Raw genomic sequence first — 22,122 nt, 5'->3', positions numbered from 1 at the left:
GGAGAGGCGGCGGAGGCGCGGTGCGGGCGCGGGCTCGGGCGGCGGCGCAACTCGGGCCGCGGGGGCCGGAAACGGGCCTGCGGCGGCGGCGGTTGGACGTTGTCCGGCACGGACGGACGCGTCCGGCGGCGCGGTGGGAAAAACGCTAGGGTTCGTCTGCGAATCCGTTTTTGGGGATGCCCACATATAAATAGGTAGAGGGAGCTAGGAGACTCCAAATGAGGTGCGGTTTTCGCCCACACGATCGTGATCGAACGACCTAGAGCATGGAAGAGAGGTTGGTGGGCTTTGGGCTGGTTTTGGAGGGGGTTTTTGCTGGACACTCAAATGGACATTGCGGAGGCCCGGTTAACCGTTGGAGTACCAAACGACCTCCGAATGGAACGAAACTTGACCGGTAGTCTCCGGGTGGTATATTAAGACCACTTGACAAGCCTCGGTCCATTCCGAGAAAGTTTGACACACGCACATGAAAGAAAACAAGAGGGGTGCACCGGAGGAGATAGGAGCGCCGGATTGGAAAACGGACAACGGGGAAAATGCTCGGATGCATGAGACGAACACGTATGCGAATGCAATGCACATGATGACATGATATGAAAATGCATGACATGACAAAATACAAAACGAAAGACAAAACCCGACAACGGAGGGAAAAACATATCACATAGCCGGAAATGGCAAGAGTCGGAGTTACAAATATGGCAAGTTACATGCGGGGTGTTACATTCTGGTCTCAGTATACTGGGACCGAACACCCAATGCCCTTGAGCGACCAGTTGAAGCAACTGGTCGAGCTTCACAAGGCGGCCGAACAGGCCATGAAGGGTCTTATAGTCCGGATGTGGCCTGGCGAGCCCCTGCCTAGTAGCTACTTTGGTCTAGTGAGGCGGCTTGTGAATGCCTGCCCACGGTTTGAAGTCATAAAGCGGTCCGTCTGCATCGAGGGTGTGCGCAGGGCTTTTGCCCGGGCGAAGGTGCACTGGGCGAAGCTGGACACCGAAAAGCTGGTGAAGGAGGGGCCGCCGGAGGGCAAGGAGCATCGCCACCCTGAAAAGTATTATGACAGTGTCCTGAAGGGTGCTCGCCTTGTGGCGAACGAATGTGCTAAGGATGTAATATTTGAATGAATGTACTCATGTGATCCTGTAATATGAAATGAGTTCATTTGCGCTATGCAACGCTTGTTAATTTAAAATATTACCTTCTGTGCGGCCGTTTATAAAATCTGAGAGTTGGCCAGTCGTCGGCTTCTGCCCCCATGTAACTAGTACTGAGGTGTTCGGGATAAACCTGAGCACTCTTTATCCCAATTTTGGGTCCTTCGAAGGAGGTGTTCAGCACAACGAACCAGGCAATCAGACTATAAAGCTTTATCACTCTCACTTAGCCATAGAAGTCTACAATTTTATATTTGTGAAGCCCTTAGCATTCGGAAGGCCGAATTTGGGGCGCTATATACGCCTAAGTCGGGCAAGGCCGACTCCTCGCCCGAAGCGGAAAAAGTCTTTAAGGACATGAGACCTCTCGAACAGCGACTAGCTCTTGCCTTATCATGACAGTTAGTTTTCGGCTTTCTCTACTGAGGTGCTCGTTCGGAAGAACCGGGACACAATCGCAGTAGTTCTCCCAGTGCTACCTTAGTCGATATTGCGGAACGTAAGGTACCAAAACATGGGAGCCGGGCAAACCCAACTATTGACCCAAGAAATGATTCAGAGCTGATGCATATAATGCTATAAGTTCGGGGTGCCGCACTGTCGAAAGTGTTCAGACTTCTCACGCCGTGTTATGGGGTATACTAGAGCCCCTGGCGTACTGGTCGTACCAGAATGTACGGGTGCAATTTGTCGTAAATAATCAGACAAGGGAAAAAAAGAAAGGGGAATGCAATAATAGACTAACGCTATGCATTGTTATTAAATAATACGTCAAAGCGTACGGATACAAGTAGTGCAATAAGCAAAAAATAGGACTATTTGACATGTCCTATCCAAGGGCAAGCTGCGTATAGGTATGTAAAATAGGTATTTCGATCGTTATCAGAGACCACCTGGGGATTCCCTTGTACGTCAGAGCGTCTTGCTTCCTTGGTATTTCTTTACCGCGATGGGTCCAACAATTAGACTGTCGGAAAGGGCTTCCAGAGAGTAAGGTCCTGAAAGAGAGAAAATGATAAAGGTATATAGCCCCTGGGGCGGTTGAGCCGCATTGTGGGACGTGCCGTAGCGGTGCCTCCGCCTATGCCCATGGTATCTTGAGTGCGTAGTTATGTACGCGCGGCGCAAATTTCGCCACATGACTGGGACTAGGACGGAGGCCGAATTGCTAGGCGTGCTCAAAGATTGCATGGCGATCCTCCTGCGGGGTACTCCGGACTCACTTGAAGGTGTCCGGGGTCTTTTTCGCCGAATTGGCGGTTTGCCTAATAAGGCTGCTTTGCGCTTCTGCTGCGAGGGCCGCAGTGTGCTCCTCCGTGCGGAGCGAGCGCTCTGTGTTTCCATTAACTGTTATAACCCCGCGTGGTCCTGGCATTTTGAGTTTGAGGTATGCATAGTGCGGTACCGCATTGAATCTGGCAAATGCGGTTCGTCCGAGCAGTGCGTGATAGCCGCTGCGAAAGGGGATGATGTCGAAGATTAACTCCTCGCTTCGAAAGTTGTCCGGAGATCCGAAGACCACTTCCAGTGTGATTGAGCCCGTGCAACAGGCTTCTACACCTGGGATTACACCTTTAAAGGTGGTTTTGGTGGGTTTGATCCTCGAGGGGTCTATGCCCATTTTGCGCACTGTATCTTGATAGAGCAGGTTCAGGCTGCTGCCACCATCCATAAGGACGCGAGTGAGGTGAAATCCGTCAATGATGGGGTCAAGGACCAATGCGGCAGATCCGCCATGACGGATACTAGTGGGGTGGTCCCTGCGATCGAAGGTGATCGGACAAGAGGACCATGGGTTGAACTTTGGGGCGACTGGCTCCATCGCATAGATGTCCCTTAGTGCACACTTCCGTTCCCTCTTGGGAATATGGGTTGCGTATATCATGTTCACCATTTTCACTTGTGGAGGGAACCTCTTCTGTCCTCCTGTGTTCGGTGGTCGAGGCTCATCCTCGTCGTCGCTATGCAGCCCCTTGTCCTTGTTTTCGACATTCAACTTGCCGGCCTGCTTGAATACCCAACATTCTCTGTTGGTGTGATTGGCTGGCTTATCGGGGGTGCCGTGAATTTGACACGAGCGATCGAGTATGCGGTCCAAACTGGACGGGCCCGGATTGCTTCTTTTGAACGACTTTTTCCGCTGAAAGGATTTAGAGGCACTGAATCTGGCATTGAATGCCGTGTCTTCAGCGTTGTCGCCGTTGTTGCGGCGCTTGTGTCTGTTGCGACGTGGTCTACCGTTAGTATCTTTGGCATCTGAATTGCCAGGATTTCTTGATGTGCTGTTGCTGCGAGCCAGCCAGCTGTCCTCGCCCGCGCAAAAGCGGGTCATGAGTGTCGTGAGGGCTGCCATGGACTTCGGCTTCTCTTGGCCGAGGTGTCGGGCGAGCCAGTCGTCCTGGATGTTATGTTTAAATACCGCTAAGGCCTCGGCATCCGGACAGTCGACAATTTGGTTCTTTTTAGTTAGGAACCGAGTCCAGAATTTCCTGGCCGATTCCCCTGGCTGTTGGGTTATGTGGCTCAAGTCATCAGCATCTGGTGGTCGCACATAAGTGCCCTGGAAGTTGTCAAGGAATGCATCTTCCAAATTCTCCCAACTGCCAATGGAGTTTGCTGGCAGGCTATTCAGCCAATGCTGAGCTGGTCCTTTGAGTTTTAGTGGGAGGTACTTGATGGCATGTAGATCGTCACCGTGGGCCATGTGGATGTGGAGGAGGAAATCCTCGATCCATACCGCAGGGTCTGTTGTGCCATCGTATGACTCAATGTTCACGGGTTTGAATCCTTCTGGGAATTCATGATCCATTACTTCATCGGTGAAGCATAGGGGGTGTGCGGCGCCTCTGTGCCGGGCTATGTCACGACGCAGTTCATACGAGTCTTGTTTGCTGTATTCGGCCCGGCCGGATTTGTTTTTAGTGTATCCGGCGTGACGATCATCGTCACGCGTTGGGGCGCGACCCCGTGATCCGTTGATCGATCTTGTATGTCCTGCTTTGTTTTCCAATACGTCTCGCGTGTTGCCCCGGGCCTTGGCATTTTTGTTTGAATGGCGGCGGGGTGCGGGCTGGACTTCGGGCTGATATGCCACTCTGTCTCGGCCACGAGGTGGCCGATCAGCCTCATCATACGTTGGTGATAGGTTTTAATGCTTCCTCCTCGAGTTGGGGTAGCAACCTGCGTTTTGGGTAACTCTTGGTTCGGTGCTCGAGTTCGTATTCCTCGGCCGCCAGGACTTCAGTCCGTCTATCCGCTAGCAGATCTTGATCATCTCGAAGCTGTTGTTGCTTTTTCTTCAGGCTGTTTGCTGTGGCTATAAGCCGGCGCTTGAAGCGCTCCTGCTCGACGGGATCCTCAGGCACGATAAATTCTTCGTCGCCGAGGCTCACCTCGTCTTCGGAGAGAGGCATGTAATTGTCATCCTCTGATTCACCGTCTGCTGCCTGTTCCGGAGGGCTAGCTTGTTCATCCTCTGGCTCAAGGTCTGGCTGGAGGGGATTGTCGTCGCCTTCGGCACTATCCGGAGCGTTATTGTCTCTTGTGCCGGTATCGCTACTTTTGCTATGGCGGGACTTAGAGCGGCGCCGCTGACGTCGGTGCTTGGATTGCTTCTTGGAGGGATTATCCTCCGCTGCCTTATCGCCATTGCCTTCTTTGGGGGTGTCCACCATGTATATGTCATATGATGAGGTGGCAGTCCAGCGCCCTGTGGGCGGTGGTTCCTGTTCGTCTCCTGCATCGTCGTCCATACCGTCGATGTCTTCGGAGCCGAAATCGAGCATGTCGGTTAAGTCGTCGACAGTGGCTACTAAGTGGGTGGTGGGTGGGCAGCGAATTTCTTCGTCGTCCGCATCCCATTCTAGCCGGACATAGTTCGGCCAAGGGTCTCCTAACAAGGAGAGAGACCTCAATGAGTTTAGCACGTCGCCCAGTGGTGAGTGCTGAAAGATATCCGCGGAGGAGAACTCCATGATCGATGCCCAATCAGATTCGATAGGCACGGACGCAGGCGGTTCGGAGCCTGTGGCCGGGGACGAATCCAAGTGTCCGGCCACACGGGTCTCATAGGAAGTGAAGTCAGCGTTCGGCTCTATCGCCGCTGCGTGCACTGCCTCCGTGGCGGGGTCTATCCACCCGTCCTCGGACGGCACGATCTGCTCCGGATTAAGGGCCGGAGTAGTTGTAGGTGTGATCTCCCGAACACTGTCCGACGGCAGAGCTAAGTCATGCTCGTCGTGGCTGTGCGGCGCACCTGACATGGGCTCGAATCCGTCGAAGATCAAGTCTCCGCGGATGTCGGCAGTATAGTTCAAGTTTCCAAACCTGACTTGATGGCCAGGGGCGTAGCTCTCGATCTGCTCCAGATGGCCAAGCGAGTTGGCCCCCAGTACGAAGCCGCCGAATACGAAGATCTGTTCGGGGAGGAAAACCTCGCCCTGGATCGCATCGTTGTCGATGATCGAAGGAGCCATCAAGCCTTAAGGTGACGGCACAGTGGAACTCTCAATGAAAGCACCAATGTCGGTGTCAAAACCGGCGGATCTCGGACAGGGGGTCCCGAACTGTGCGTCTAAGGCAGATGGTAACAGGAGGCGGGGGACACGATGTTTACCCAGGTTCGGGCCCTCTCGATGGAGGTAATACCCTACTTCCTGCTTGATTGATCTTGATGATATGAGTATTACAAGATTTGATCTACCACGAGATCAAAGAGGCTAAACCCTAGAAGCTAGCCTATGTTATGATTGTTGTTGTCCTACGGACTAAACCCTCCGGTTTATATAGACACCGGAGGGGGCTAGGGTTACACAGAGTCGGTTACAAGGGAGGAGATCTACATATCCGTATTGCCAAGCTTGCCTTCCACGCCAAGGAGAGTCCCATCCGGACACGGGACGAAGTCTTCAATCTTGTATCTTCATAGTCCAACAGTCCGGCTAAAGTATATAGTCCGGCTGTCCGAGGACCCCCTAATCCAGGACTCCCTCAATGGGCATGGGGAATGGATCAACGGGCGTCTGCACCATTCTCCGGCATCTCGCTGGACGACGTTGCTGGACATGGACAACGACGTCCGCGCCGGCGAATATGTTGTGATCGGCGACCAGGTGACGGTAGGATCTAAATTGCGCATTGTTATTTATGACGTGGCAATGGCCCCGGTCGTGATGGCTATGGCAGTGGCGGGCGGAACTACGGTGGTGACGGTTTTCGTTACAATCGCTACGGGCAGTGGGGTGATGATGGCTATGGCGCGTACGGCGAGGGGCTGCACCATGGCTCTTCGTCGGGCGGTGGACGAGGCTTTGGATGGTATAATGACGGCGGAGCGGGACGTGACTTTCAAGGTCCTCCCGGAAATTTTGTCGAGGGGGTGGCTGGCCCAACAGACCGGAATAACTGAGGAGCTTTTGCAAGGACTAAACCTAAATCAGACTATTGTCTAGAGCCGAGGCACCAAGATTCCCTTCCCTAGGACCGGTAGCCGGAGCGGTAGGTAGAGGGGAGGTAAATCCCCATCTCGCGTGGATGCGTGGAGGGGATGAATTTGCAATACATCTCACTTAATTTTTTTAACCTAACATAACCCCTTTCCATTAACTCAATAATGGAAATATAGACGCCGGATCCAGCAAGAATTAAGGGGGTGGGAAAGGAGAAAGCGTGCTCAACGCATCGCCAAGAAACCCACTGTAGGTGCTCGCAATCAAAACACCCATTATAGGACGAAAACTCAACGATGCCAAACTAACCTACCAACAATTTCAAAGCTCGTGCAGGAGAAAAAGGCTCACCGCTTATGCTGGAGCACATATGCCAGCAAAATTAAGAAAAGCAAGCAAGAAACTAAATGAAGCCTTCATACATGATCTTCGCAACTCCAAAGATAGAGTATCCGCCACTTATGAGGGGAAAGGAAGGAAACGCTTCGCCTGTCACACCCATGTCAAGAAGATTGACATTGTATACTTTCGTGTTACGTTCGGAGTTAGATCCAAAGAAGATTGGCTTGAGCGGGCTTTAATCACAGTTTACGAGAGACCACAACCTTGTCTCAAATCAACTTTCTTGTCCAAGTATGTTTGGATTTGTTCTTGGGGAATATATTCACGCATGCATATGTGCACAGACACATGTGCACGTGGGTGAAGGGCGGCTTCAAGATCATTTTGATGATCAGAAGAGAAAAACAATGATAATTTTGATGCAAGATCGTTGTTTCTTTATATGGTTTACTAAATTAGTTACACGTGTGTTGCACACATGATCATAAAAAATATTGTGTAACTATAGTTTAAATTACAAGATTTAGGCCACCTTCACAATTAATGGATAAAAATGGAACTTTTGAAAGTTGAATTCTTATATCCTATAAGAAATTCTCCTGATCTAGACAATTATTGTCCTGTATTTTTAAGATTTTTGAGGCAGTCTGGCTTGGGAAGGGAACAGATTACGAGAGACAATTATGGACAAGATTGATTTTGTTTCCTCTATTCTTGTTTTTATAGAAGTATTAGTAAACGTGCACGTGCAACACACGTCTATTTAGGCTAATACATTACATTAAACTTTATATTTTTAATCTATACAAGACAACTTATCGTAAATTTGAAATTTCCACATAGTGCATAATTTATGATTCCCAACTCGTACAAATAATTAAAGGTTTTTTATTAGTTTCGCCATTAGTTGAGTCACACTACTCAATTTTTCCACTAGAAGTTTCAACTACTAAAAAATGGCATCCTTCTGTTAAGTGTGTGCTCAAAAATGTCATTTGGCACCATTACTGTTAGGTCAAAGGCCATTTGAATGGGATAATGTGACCAAAATACCCCAAGACTCAGTACACAATGAATTGAACATATATACCCTGAAGAACTCATAGTCACAACGAAGGTGGCCACGTCGCCTTTAATTCGCCATGAACAGTCACTAGTAGAAAAAGGGCCATTTGTCACGGTTCATAAGGCCCATCTGTCACGGTTGGGGAACCGGGACTAAAGGGTCATTACTAATGCCCTGGGCCTTTAGTTCCGGTTCTTATACAAACCGGGACAGATGGGCCTCCACGTGGCCGGTGCTGCGAGCCCAGGCAGGAGGACCTTTTGTCCCGGTTGGTGACACCAACCGGGACCAATAGGCATCCACGCGTCAGCTGTTCAGGGGCTAGGGTTTTTGTTTTTTTCGAAGGGGGGTGGATTTGGGGGTTTTGTATGGTTAATTAAGGTGTTTCATATATTGTGTTAGGTAGCTAATTAATTAATAGAGAGAAGTGTCCTCTCTTATCTCCGTGCTTGGTCGACGCTACGTACTATACGTATAGAGAGGCCCTCGACACGCTAGCTAGTAAGAAAGAAGGAAACCATTGAGTATAGAAGTTCGTCATGCATAGCAAGAGAAGTGATCGACCTCTCCTTCTCCGAGAGATTGGTCGAACAACAAGTTTTCGTATTATCTATCCGACGCTACTGGCTACATACATATACAATATGTAAGATCTCTTACAATCCCCTAGCATTTGAACTCAAGTTCCACATGGTATTCTCCGGCTTTATTGATGACGTGGTCAAGAAATAATCCCGCCAATTCCTCTTGAATTGCTTTCATGCGATCTTGTGGTAGGAGTTCATTACGCATCTGCCACGTCTAATTTGAAGAAGGGGGTTAATACATATATATGAATGAAACTAAACAGAAATGATGGTGTAATAAAATGAAATTGTGAATATTATTGCTTACGCACTTCATATTGTCTTTTAGAGTAGCCCCGCTTATCTTTGCAAGTCGCGTTGTAGTTGAACTCGCACATGTAGTATCCACAGTAATCATTCCCTTGTTCCTGCCACAAGCACTTTACGAGAAATAGAGGTCAATCAAACTGATAATGAAGCATTATAAATGGCATTGATGAAAGTAGCTAGAATCAACGGGAGATGCGCGCAACTAGCTAGCTAGTAGTACTTACTTTCGGGTATGTATATCGCAGCTCCTTCGGCAGTCCCCGAGCTTCTGCGGTGAACTATTTCCAAACCCTGCAAGACAAAGAAAATAATTATTACTTGAGATATCAGGAAATGAACAAAAAGTTGCCGATATGGTGCGATAATGATCGATTGAACTTACTTGTTGAGAATTTTAGTCATGTCCGCATAGGTCCCGGGATCTTTTCGTCTCAAGTCTAAGACGGTTACTAGTCCCCGCTCAAGCTTAATCTCTAGGAGAATATAGTGGAAGCTGCGCACGCATGCATAACTCATCAATTACATTACTATAACCTCGCTCGAGTAATAAGGGAAACGGAATATGCACACGACAGTAACACTCACTCGAAGTTGTAAGGAAAGAGTATTAAATCTTTGTTTTGATTTATTATCAATGATTTGAGCAAGTTGGCCTTGGCATCTTTAGCGCTCTTTTTAACCTGAAATTCATCTATGAGATTTGTGTTAATGAACCCAATATCATACATTTCTGCTTTCCTGCACTCGACGATCTTCAATCTGCATAATATAGTGAGGATAATTATAAATACATGCAATGAAAGAGCTGAGCTATATATAGAGACTTAATGACAGAAGTAGTACTTACAGACAGTAGCAAGTGACCGTTAATTTATCGAGGGCCTTTTGATTGAAGAACTGGAAGAACTCCTCAAATGGAACACACAACAGATCAATTCCAACGAGGTCGTGCTCCTCTTTAACTCTCAGATACAAAGTATTCGTCCCCCAGACTCTATGCAGGTTTTCATGTACCAATCATGGAATCTTCGCATCATCGTTGTTAGAGATTTTTCATCTTTGACGAGAGGCTTCCCGTACTCGTATCTGTGTTCGTCCACCTCCAAGAAATCATAATGTACATCGTCGGGCAGGTAAGCTCCAAGATTGTTATAACCGGGCACCATCCCCGGAGCATTAGCAACGATGTCGCTAGACACATTGAGCGGGGGGCAGGATTGGTTCGCTTGTTCGCCGAGCTGGGCAATTTTTTTCCCAGCCGCTCATCGTTCTTTAAACCTTTGATCACTGACAGTACTTCCCGACCGCTCCGCTTCGAGATATACCTTTTCAGTAACGCGCTCATGGTTGGTTTTCGGCGGAGACTTTGGTGGTTTCCTCAAGGAATCGATAGTGCGGTTTGCTTTCACCGGATCTACCTTCTCCTCCGGATGTGGATGTCTCTCTGCTTTTGTCCCTTCAAAGAAGTCCTTCACTTCTTTTTGCACGATCTTCTTGTTTTCTTCCACGGTCATCTCATACGGTAACTTCTCTAGAGGCTTGAGAGGTGGACCGTATCTGTATTGCCTCCCGCCTCTGGCTGTACTGCTAGACGTCGGAGTAGACGGAGCGGTTGCGGCTGTCTTATTTCGTGCTTGCTTACGAGGCGGAGGAGAAGGACTACGACGCGCCGGAGTGTAGGGGATCGTTGCAGAATTTTAAAATTTTCTACGCATCACCAAGATCCATCTATGGAGTGTACTAGCAACGAGAGGGAAAGAGTGCATCTACATACCCTTGTAGATCGCGAGCGGAAGCGTTCAAGTGAACGGGGTTGATGGAGTCGTACTCGTCGTGATCCAAATCACCGATGACCGAGTGCCGAACGGACGACACCTCCGCGTTCAACACACGTACGGAGCAGCGACGTCTCCTCCTTCTTGATCCAGCAAGGGGGAAGGAGAGGTTGATGGAGATCCAGCAGCACGACGGCGTGGTGGTGGAAGTAGCGGGGATCCCGGCAGGGCTTCGCCAAGCGCAAGCGGGAGGGAGAGGTGTTGCAGGGGAGGAGAGGGAGGCGCCAGGAGCTGTAGTACTGCTGCCCTCCCTCCCCCCCCACAATTTATAGGGGCCCTGGGGGGCGCCGCCCCCCTCTGGAGATCCCATCTGAGGGGGGCGGCGGCCAAGGGGGTGGCTTGCCCCCCAAGGCAAGTGGGGCGCCCCCCACCCCCAGGGTTTCCAACCCTAGGCGCAGGAGGAGGCCCAAGGGGGGGTGCCGCAGCCCACTAGGGGCTGGTTCCCTTCCCACTTCAGCCCATGGAGCCCTCCGGGATAGGTGGCCCCACCCGGTGGACCCCCGGGACCCTTCCGGTGGTCCCGGTACAATACCGGTAACCCCCGAAACTTTCCCGGTGGCCGAAACTGGACTTCCTATATATAATTCTTCACCTCCGGACCATTCCGGAACTCCTCGTGACGTCCGGGATCTCATCCGGGACTCCGAACAACTTTCGGGTTTCCGCATACTAATATCTCTACAACCCTAGCGTCACCGAACCTTAAGTGTGTAGACCCTACGGGTTCGGGAGACATGCAGACATGACCGAGACGCCTCTCCGGTCAATAACCAACAGCGGGATCTGGATACCCATGTTGGCTCCCACATGTTCCACGATGATCTCATCGGATGAACCACGATGTCGAGGATTCAATCAATCCCGTATACAATTCCCTTTGTCAATCGGTACGTTACTTGCCCGAGATTCGATCGTCGGTATCCCAATTCCTTGTTCAATCTCGTTACCGGCAAGTCTCTTTACTCGTACCGTAATGCATGATCCTGTGAATAACTCCTTAGTCACATTGAGCTCATTATGATGATGCATTACCGAGTGGGCCCAGAGATACCTCTCCGTCATACGGAGTGACAAATCCCAGTCTCGATCCGTGCCAACTCAATAGACACTTTCGGAGATACCCGTAGTGCACCTTTATAGTCACCCAGTTACGTTGTGACGTTTGGTACACCCAAAGCACTCCTACGGTATCCGGGAGTTGCACGATCTCATGGTCTAAGGAAATGATACTTGACATTGGAAAAGCTCTAGCAAACGAACTACACGATCTTTTGTGCTATGTTTAGGATTGGGTCTAGTCCATCACATCATTCTCCTAATGATGTGATCCCGTTATCAATGACATCCAATGTCCATAGTCAGGAAACCATGACTATCTGTTGATCAACGAGCTAGTCAACTAGAGGCTTACAAGGGACACGTTGTGGTCTATATATTCACACATGTATTACTATTTCCGGATAACACAATTATAGCATGAACAATAGACAATTATCATGAACAAAGAAATATAATAATAACCATTTTATTATTGCCTCTAGGGCATATTTCCAACAGTCTCCCACTTGCACTAGAGTCAGTAATCTAGTTACATTGTGATGAATCGAACACCCATAGAGTTCTGGTGTTGATCATGTTTTGCTCTAGGGAGAGGTTTAGTCAACGGATCTGCTACATTCAGGTCCGTATGTACTTTACAAATATCTATGTCTCCATTTTGAACACTTTCACGAATGTAGTTGAAGCGACGCTTGATATGTCTGGTCTTCCTGTGAAACCTGGGCTCCTTGGCAAGGGCAATAGCTCCAGTGTTGTCACAGAAGAGAGTCATCGGGCCCGACGCATTGGGAATCACCCCTAGGTCAGTAATGAACTCCTTCATCCAGATTGCTTCTTGCGCTGCCTCTGAGGCTGCCATGTACTCCACTTCACATGTAGATCCCGCCACGACGCTTTGCTTGCAACTGCACCCGCTTACTGCCCCTCCATTCAAAATATACACGTATCCGGTTTGTGACTTCGAGTCATCCAGATCTGTGTTGAAGCTAGCGTCGACGTAACCCTGTACAACGAGCTCTTCGTCACCTCCATAAACGAGAAACATATCCTTAGTCCTTTTCAGGTACTTCAGGATATTCTTGACCGCTGTCCAGTGTTCCATGCCGGGATTACTTTGGTACCTACCTACCAAACTTACGGCAAGGTTTACATCAGGTCTGGTACACAGCATGGCATACATAATAGACCCTATGGCCGAGGCATAGGGGATGACACTCATCTTTTCTCTATCTTCTGCCGTGGTCGGGCATTGAGCCGTGCTCAAGTGCACACCTTGCAATACAGGCAAGAACCCCTTCTTGGACTGATCCATATTGAACTTCTTCAATATCTTGTCAAGGTACGTACTCTGTGAAAGACCAATGAGGCGTCTTGATCTATCTCTATAGATCTTGATGCCTAATATATAAGCAGCTTCTCCAAGGTCCTTCATTGAAAAACACTTATTCAAATAGGCCTTTATACTTTCCAAGAATTCTATATCATTTCCCATCAATAGTATGTCATCCACATATAATAAGAGAAATGCTACAGAGCTCCCACTCACTTTCTTGTAAACACAGGCTTCTCCATAAGTCTGTGTAAACCCAAACGCTTTGATCATCTCATCAAAACGAATGTTCCAACTCCGAGATGCTTGCACCAGCCCATAGATTCAGTGCTGGAGCTTGCATACCTTGTTAGCATTCTTAGGATCGACAAAACCTTCCGGCTGCATCATATACAATTCTTCCTTAAGAAAGCCGTTAAGGAATGCCGTTTTGACGTCCATTTGCCATATCTCATAATCATAGAATGCGGCAATTGCTAACATGATTCGGACGGACTTCAGCTTCGCTACGGGTGAGAAAGTCTCATCGTAGTCAACCCCTTGAACTTGTCGATAACCCTTAGCGACAAGTCGAGCCTTATAGATGGTCACATTACCATCCGCGTCTGTCTTCTTCTTAAAGATCCATTTGTTTTCTATGGCTCGCCGATCATCGGCAAGTCAGTCAAAGTCCATACTTCGTTTTCATACATGGATCCTATCTCGGATTTCATGGCTTCAAGCCATTTGTCGGAATCCGGGCCCGCCATCGCTTCTTCATAGTTCGAAGGTTCACCGTTGTCTAACAACATGATTTCCAGGACAGGGTTGCCGTACCACTCTGGTGCGGAACGTGTCCTTGTGGACCTACGAAGTTCAGCAGTAACTTGATCCGAAGCTTCATGATCATCATCATTAACTTCCTCTCCAGTCGGTGTAGGCACCACAGGAACATCTTCCCGCGCTGTGCTACTTTCCGGTTCGGAAGGGGTGACTATCACCTCATCAAGTTCCACTTTCCTCCCACTCACTTCTTTCGAGAGAAACTCTTTCTCCAGAAAGGACCCGTGCTTGGCAACAAAGATCTTGCCTTCGGATCTGAGGTAGAAGGTATCCCAATGGTTTCCTTAGGGTATCCTATGAAGACGCATTTTTCTGACTTGGGTTCGAGCTTTTCAGGTTGAAGTTTCTTGACATAAGCATTGCATCCCCAAACATTTAGAAACGACAGCTTAGGTTTCTTCCCAAACCATAATTCATACGGTGTCGTCTCAACGGATTTCGACGGAGCCCTATTTAAAGTGAATGCGGCAGTCTCTAAAGCATAGCCCCAAAATGAGAGCGGTAGATCGGTAAGAGACATCATAGATCGCACCATGTCCAATAGAGTGCGATTACGACGTTCGGACACACCATTTCGCTGAGGTATTCCAGGCGGCGTGAGTTGTGAAACTATTCCACATTTCCTTAAGTGTGTGCCAAATTCGTGACCTAAATATTCTCCTCCACGATCTGATCGTAGGAACTTTATTTTCCTGTCACGTTGATTCTCAACCTCACTCTGAAATTCCTTGAACTTTTCAAAGGTCTCAGACTTGTGTTTCATTAGGTACACATTCCCATATCTACTTAAGTCATCAGTGAGAGTGAGAACATAACGATAGCCACCGCGAGCCTCAACACTCATTGGACCGCACACATCAGTATGTATGATTTCCAATAAGTTGGTTGCTCGCTCCATCGTTCCGGAGAACGGAGTCTTGGTCATCTTACCCATGAGGCATGGTTCGCACGTGTCAAATGATTCGTAATCAAGAGACTCCAAAAGTCCATCTGCATGGAGCTTCTTCATGCGCTTCACACCAATGTGACCAAGACGGCAGTGCCACAAGTATGTGGGACTATCGTTATCAACTTTACATCTTTTGGTATTCACACTATGAATATGTGTAACATCACATTCGAGATTCATGAAGAATAAACCATTGACCAGCGGGGCATGACCATAAAACATATCTCTCATATAAATAGAACAACCATTATTCTCGGATTTAAATGAGTAGCCATCTCACATTAAACGAGATCCAGATACAATGTTCATGCTCAAAGCTGGCACTAAATAACAATTATTGAGGTTTAAAACTAATCCCGTAGGTAAATGCAGAGGTAGCGTGCCGATGGCGATCACATCGACCTTGGAACCATTCCCGACGCGCATCGTCACCTCGTCCTTCGCCAGTCTCCACTTATTCCGCAGCTCCTGTTTTGAGTTACAAATATGAGCAACCGCACCGGTATCAAATACCCAGGAGCTACTACGAGTGCTGGTAAGGTACACATCAATTACATGTATATCACATATACCTTTGGTGTTGCCGGCCTTCTTGTCCGCCAAGTATTTGGGGCAGTTCCGCTTCCAGTGACCACTTCCCTTGCAATAAAAGCACTCAGTCTCAGGCTTGGGTCCATTCTTTGACTTCTTCCCGGCAACTGGCTTACCGGGCGTGGCAACTCCCTTGCCGTCCTTCTTGAAGTTCTTTTTACCCTTGCCTTTCTTGAACTTAGTGGTTTTATTCACCATCAACACTTGATGTCCCCTTTTGATTTCCACCTCCGCTAATTTCAGCATTGAATATACCTCGGGAATGGTCTTTTGCATCCCCTGCATATTGAAGTTTATCACAAAGCTCTTGTAGCTCGGTGGGAGCGACTGAAGGATTCTGTCAATGACCGCGTCATCCGGGAGATTAACTCCCAGCTGAGACAAGCGGTTGTGTAACCCAGACATTCTGAGTATGTGCTCACTGACAGAACTATTTTCCTCCATTTTACAACTGAAGAACTTGTCGGAGACTTCATATCTCTCGACCCGGGCATGAGCTTGGAAAACCATTTACAGCTCTTCGAACATCTCATATGCTCCATGTTTCTCAAAACGCTTTTGGAGCCCCGGTTCTAAGCTGTAAAGCATGCCGCACTGAACGAGGGAGTAATCATCAGCACGTGATTGCCAAGCGTTCATAACGTCTTGGTTCTCTGGGATGGGTGCTTCACCTAGCGGTGCTTCTAGGAAATAATCTTTCTTGGCAGCTATGAGGATGATCCTCAGGTTCCGGACCCAGTCCGTATAGTTGCTGCCATCATCTTTCAGCTTGGTTTTCTCTAGGAACGCGTTGAAGTTGAGGGCAACGTGGGCCATTTGATCTACAAGACATATTGTAAAGATTTTAGACTAAGTTCATGATAATTAAGTTCATCTAATCAAATTATTCAATGAACTCCCACTCAGATAGACATCCCTCCAGTCATCTAAGTGAAACATGATCCGAGTTAACTAGGCCGTGTCCGATCATCACGTGAGACGGACTAGTCAAGATCGGTGAACATCTTCATGTTGATCGTATCTTCTATACGACTCATGCTCGACCTTTCGGTCTTCCGTGTTCCGAGGCCATGTCTGTACATGCTAGGCTCGTCAAGTCAACCTAAGTGTATTGCGTGTGTTCCGAGGCCATGTCTGTACATGCTAGGCTCGTTAACACCCGTTGTATGCGAACGTTAGAATCTATCACACCTGATCATCACGTGGTGCTTCGAAACAACGAACCTTCGCAACGGTGCACAGTTAGGGGGAACACTTTCTTGAAATTATTATAAGGGATTATCTTACTTACTACCGTCGTTCTAAGCAAATAAGATGCAAAACATGATAAACATCACATGCAATCAAATAGTGACATGATATGGCCAATATCATTTTTGCTCCTTTGATCTCCATCTTCGGGGCGCCATGATCATCCTTGTCACCGGCATGACACCACGATCTCCATCATCATGATCTCCATCATCGTGTCTTCATGAAGTTGTCACGCCAACGATTACTTCTACTTCTATGGCTAACGTGTTTAGCAATAAAGTAAAGTAATTTACATGGCGTTATTCAATGACACGCAGGTCATACAAAAAATAAAGACAACTCCTATGGCTCCTGCCGGTTGTCATACTCATCGACATGCAAGTCGTGATTCCTATTACAAGAACATGATCAATCTCATACATCACATATATCATTCATCACATCTTCTGGCCATATCATATCACAAGGCACATGCTGCAAAAACAAGTTAGACGTCCTCTAATTGTTGTTGCAAGTTTTTACGTGGCTTCTATAGGTTTCTAGCAAGAACGTTTCTTACCTACGTAAAACCACAACGTGATATGCCAATTTCTATTTACCATTCATAAGGACCCTTTTCATCGAATCCGTTCCAACTAAAGTGGGAGAGACAGACACCCGCTAGCCACCTTATGCAACTAGTGCATGTCAGTCGGTGGAACCTGTCTCACGTAAGCGTACGTGTAAGGTCGGTCCGGGCCGCTTCATCCCACAATACCGCCAAAACAAGATAAGAATAGTAGTGGCAAGAAAAATTGACAACATCTACGCCCACAACTGCTTTGTGTTCTACTCGTGCATAGTAACTACGCATAGGCCTGGCTCATGATGCCACTGTAGGGGATCGTTGCAGAATTTTAAAATTTTCTACGCATCACTAAGATCCATCTATGGAGTGTTCTAGCAACGAGAGGGAAGGAGTGCATCTACATACCCTTGTAGATCGCGAGCGGAAGCGTTCAAGTGAACGAGGTTGATGGAGTCGTACTCGTCGTCATCCAAATCACCGATGACCGAGTGCCGAACGGATGGCACCTCCGTGTTCAACACACGTACGGAGCAGCGACGTCTCCTCCTTCTTGATCCAGCAAGGGGGAAGGAGAGGTTGATGGAGATCCAGCAGCACGACGGCGTGGTGGTGGAAGTAGTGGGGATCCCGCCAGGGCTTCGCCAAGCGCAAGCGGGAGGGAGAGGTGTTGCAGGGGAGGAGAGGGAGGCGCCAGGAGCTGTAGTACCGCTGCCCTCCCTCCCCCCACTATTTATAGGGGCCATGGGGGGGCGCCGGCCCCCTGGAGATCCCATCTGAGGAGGGGCGGCGGCCAAGGGGGTGGCTTGCCCCCAAGGCAAGTGGGGCGCCCCCACCCCCAGGGTTTCCAACAATAGGCGTAGGGGGAGGCCCAAGGGGGGCGCCCCAGCCCACTAGGGGCTGGTTCCCTTCCCACTTCAGCCCATGAGGCCCTCCGGGATAGGTGGCCCCACCCGGTGGACCCCCGGGACCCTTCCGGTGGTCCCGGTACAATACCGGTAACCCCCGAAACTTTCCCGGTGGCCGAAACTGGACTTCCTATATATAATTCTTCACCTCCGGACCATTCCGGAACTCCTCGTGATGTCCGGGATCTCATCCGGGACTCCGAACAACTTTCGGGTTTCCGCATACTAATATCTCTACAACCCTAGCATCACCGAACCTTAAGTGTGTAGACCATACGGGTTCGGGAGACATGCAGACATGACCGAGACGCCTCTCCGGTCAATAACCAACAGCGGGATCTGGATACCCATGTTGGCTCCCACATGTTCCACGATGATCTCATCGGATGAACCACGATGTCGAGGATTCAATCAATCCCGTATACAATTCCCTTTGTCAATCGGTACGTTACTTGCCCGAGATTCGATCGTCGGTATCCCAATACCTTGTTCAATCTCGTTACCGGCAAGTCTCTTTACTCGTACCGTAATGCATGATCCCGTGACTAACTCCTTAGTCACATTGAGCTCATTATGATGATGCATTACCGAGTGGGCCCAGAGATACCTCTCCGTCATACGGAGTGACAAATCCCAGTCTCGATCCGTGCCAACTCAACAGACACTTTCGGAGATATCCGTAGTGCACCTTTATAGTCACCCAGTTACGTTGTGACGTTTGGTACACCCAAAGCACTCCTACGGTATCCGGGAGTTGCACGATCTCATGGTCTAAGGAAATGATACTTGACATTGGAAAAGCTCTAGCAAACGAACTACACGATCTTTTGTGCTATGCTTAGGATTGGGTCTAGTCCATCACATCATTCTCCTAATGATGTGATCCCGTTATCAATGACATCCAATGTCCATAGCAGGAAACCATGACTATCTGTTGATCAACGAGCTAGTCAACTAGAGGCTTACTAGGGACACGTTGTGGTCTATATATTCACACATGTATTACTATTTCCGGATAACACAATTATAGCATGAACAATAGACAATTATCATGAACAAAGAAATATAATAATAACCATTTTATTATTGCCTCTAGGGCATATTTCCAACAGTCTCCCACTTGCACTAGAGTCAATAATCTAGTTACATTGTGATGAATCGAACACCCATAGAGTTCTGGTGTTGATCATGTTTTGCTCTAGGGAGAGGTTTAGTCAACGGATCTGCTACATTCAGGTCCGTATGTACTTTACAAATATCTATGTCTCCATTTTGAACACTTTCACGAATGTAGTTGAAGCGACGCTTGATATGTCTGGTCTTCCTGTGAAACCTGGGCTCCTTGGCAAGGGCAATAGCTCCAGTGTTGTCACAGAAGAGAGTCATCGGGCCCGACGCATTGGGAATCACCCCTAGGTCGGTAATGAACTCCTTCATCCAGATTGCTTCTTGCGCTACCTCTGAGGCTGCCATGTACTCCGCTTCACATGTAGATCCCGCCACGACGCTTTGCTTGCAACTGCACCAGCTTACTGCCCCTCCATTCAAAATATACACGTATCCGGTTTGTGACTTCGAGTCATCCAGATCTGTGTTGAAGCTAGCGTCGACGTAACCCTGTACAACGAGCTCTTCGTCACCTCCATAAACGAGAAACATATCCTTAGTCCTTTTCAGGTACTTCAGGATATTCTTGACCGCTGTCCAGTGTTCCATGCCGGGATTACTTTGGTACCTACCTACCAAACTTACGGCAAGGTTTACATCAGGTCTGGTACACAGCATGGCATACATAATAGACCCTATGGCCGAGGCATAGGGGATGACACTCATCTTTTCTCTATCTTCTGCCGTGGTCGGGCATTGAGCCGTGCTCAAGTGCACACCTTGCAATACAGGCAAGAACCCCTTCTTGGACTGATCCATATTGAACTTCTTCAATATCTTGTCAAGGTACGTACTCTGTGAAAGACCAATGAGGCGTCTTGATCTATCTCTATAGATCTTGATGCCTAATATATAAGCAGCTTCTCCAAGGTCCTTCATTGAAAAACACTTATTCAAATAGGCCTTTATACTTTCCAAGAATTCTATATCATTTCCCATCAATAGTATGTCATCCACATATAATAAGAGAAATGCTACAGAGCTCCCACTCACTTTCTTGTAAACACAGGCTTCTCCATAAGTCTGTGTAAACCCAAACGCTTTGATCATCTCATCAAAACGAATGTTCCAACTCCGAGATGCTTGCACCAGCCCATAGATTCAGCGCTGGAGCTTGCATACCTTGTTAGCATTCTTAGGATCGACAAAACCTTCCGGCTGCATCATATACAATTCTTCCTTAAGAAAGCCGTTAAGGAATGCCGTTTTGACGTCCATTTGCCATATCTCATAATCATAGAATGCGGCAATTGCTAACATGATTCGGACGGACTTCAGCTTCGCTACGGGTGAGAAAGTCTCATCGTAGTCAACCCCTTGAACTTGTCGATAACCCTTAGCGACAAGTCGAGCCTTATAGATGGTCACATTACCATCCGCGTCTGTCTTCTTCTTAAAGATCCATTTGTTTTCTATGGCTCGCCGATCATCGGGCAAGTCAGTCAAAGTCCATACTTCGTTTTCATACATGGATCCTATCTCGGATTTCATGGCTTCAAGCCATTTGTCGGAATCCGGGCCCGCCATCGCTTCTTCATAGTTCGAAGGTTCACCGTTGTCTAACAACATGATTTCCAGGACAGGGTTGTTGTACCACTCTGGTGCGGAACGTGTCCTTGTGGACCTACAAAGTTCAGCAGTAACTTGATCCGAAGCTTCATGATCATCATCATTAACTTCCTCCCCAGTCGGTGTAGGCACCACAGGAACATCTTCCCGCACTGCGCTACTTTCCGGTTCGGAAGGGGTGACTATCACCTCATCAAGTTCCACTTTCCTCCCACTCACTTCTTTCGAGAGAATATCTTTCTCCAGAAAGGACCCGTTCTTGGCAACAAAGATCTTGCCTTTGGATCTGAGGTAGAAGGTATACCCAATGGTTTCCTTAGGGTATCCTATGAAGACGCATTTTTCCTACTTGGGTTCGAGCTTTTCAGGTTGAAGTTTCTTGACATAAGCATCGCATCCCCAAACTTTTAGAAACGACAGCTTAGGTTTCTTTCCAAACCATAATTCATACGGTGTCGTCTCAACGGATTTCGACGGAGCCCTATTTAAAGTGAATGCGGCAGTCTCTAAAGCATAGCCCCAAAATGAGAGCGGTAGATCGGTAAGAGACATCATAGATCGCACCATATCCAATAGAGTGCGATTACGATGTTCGGACACACCATTTCGCTGAGGTATTCCAGGCGGCGTGAGTTGTGAAACTATTCCACATTTCCTTAAGTGTGTGCCAAATTCGTGACTTAAATATTCTCCTCCACGATCTGATCGTAGGAACTTTATTTTCCTGTCACGTTGATTCTCAACCTCACTCTGAAATTCCTTGAACTTTTCAAAGGTCTCAGACTTGTGTTTCATTAGGTACACATTCCCATATCTACTTAAGTCATCAGTGAGAGTGAGAACATAACGATAGCCACCGCGAGCCTCAACACTCATTGGACCGCACACATCAGTATGTATGATTTCCAATAAGTTGGTTGCTCGCTCCATCGTTCCGGAGAACGGAGTCTTGGTCATCTTACCCATGAGGCATGGTTCGCACGTGTCAAATGATTCGTAATCAAGAGACTCCAAAAGTCCATCTGCATGGAGCTTCTTCATGCGCTTCACACCAATGTGACCAAGACGGCAGTGCCACAAGTATGTGGGACTATCGTTATCAACTTTACATCTTTTGGTATTCACACTATGAATATGTGTAACATCACATTCGAGATTCATT

The sequence above is a fragment of the Triticum aestivum genome, chromosome 7D, assembly GCF_018294505.1.
Source record: "Triticum aestivum cultivar Chinese Spring chromosome 7D, IWGSC CS RefSeq v2.1, whole genome shotgun sequence".
Taxonomy (NCBI): Eukaryota; Viridiplantae; Streptophyta; class Magnoliopsida; order Poales; family Poaceae; genus Triticum; species Triticum aestivum.
Note: the sequence above shows the minus strand (reverse complement) of the source record.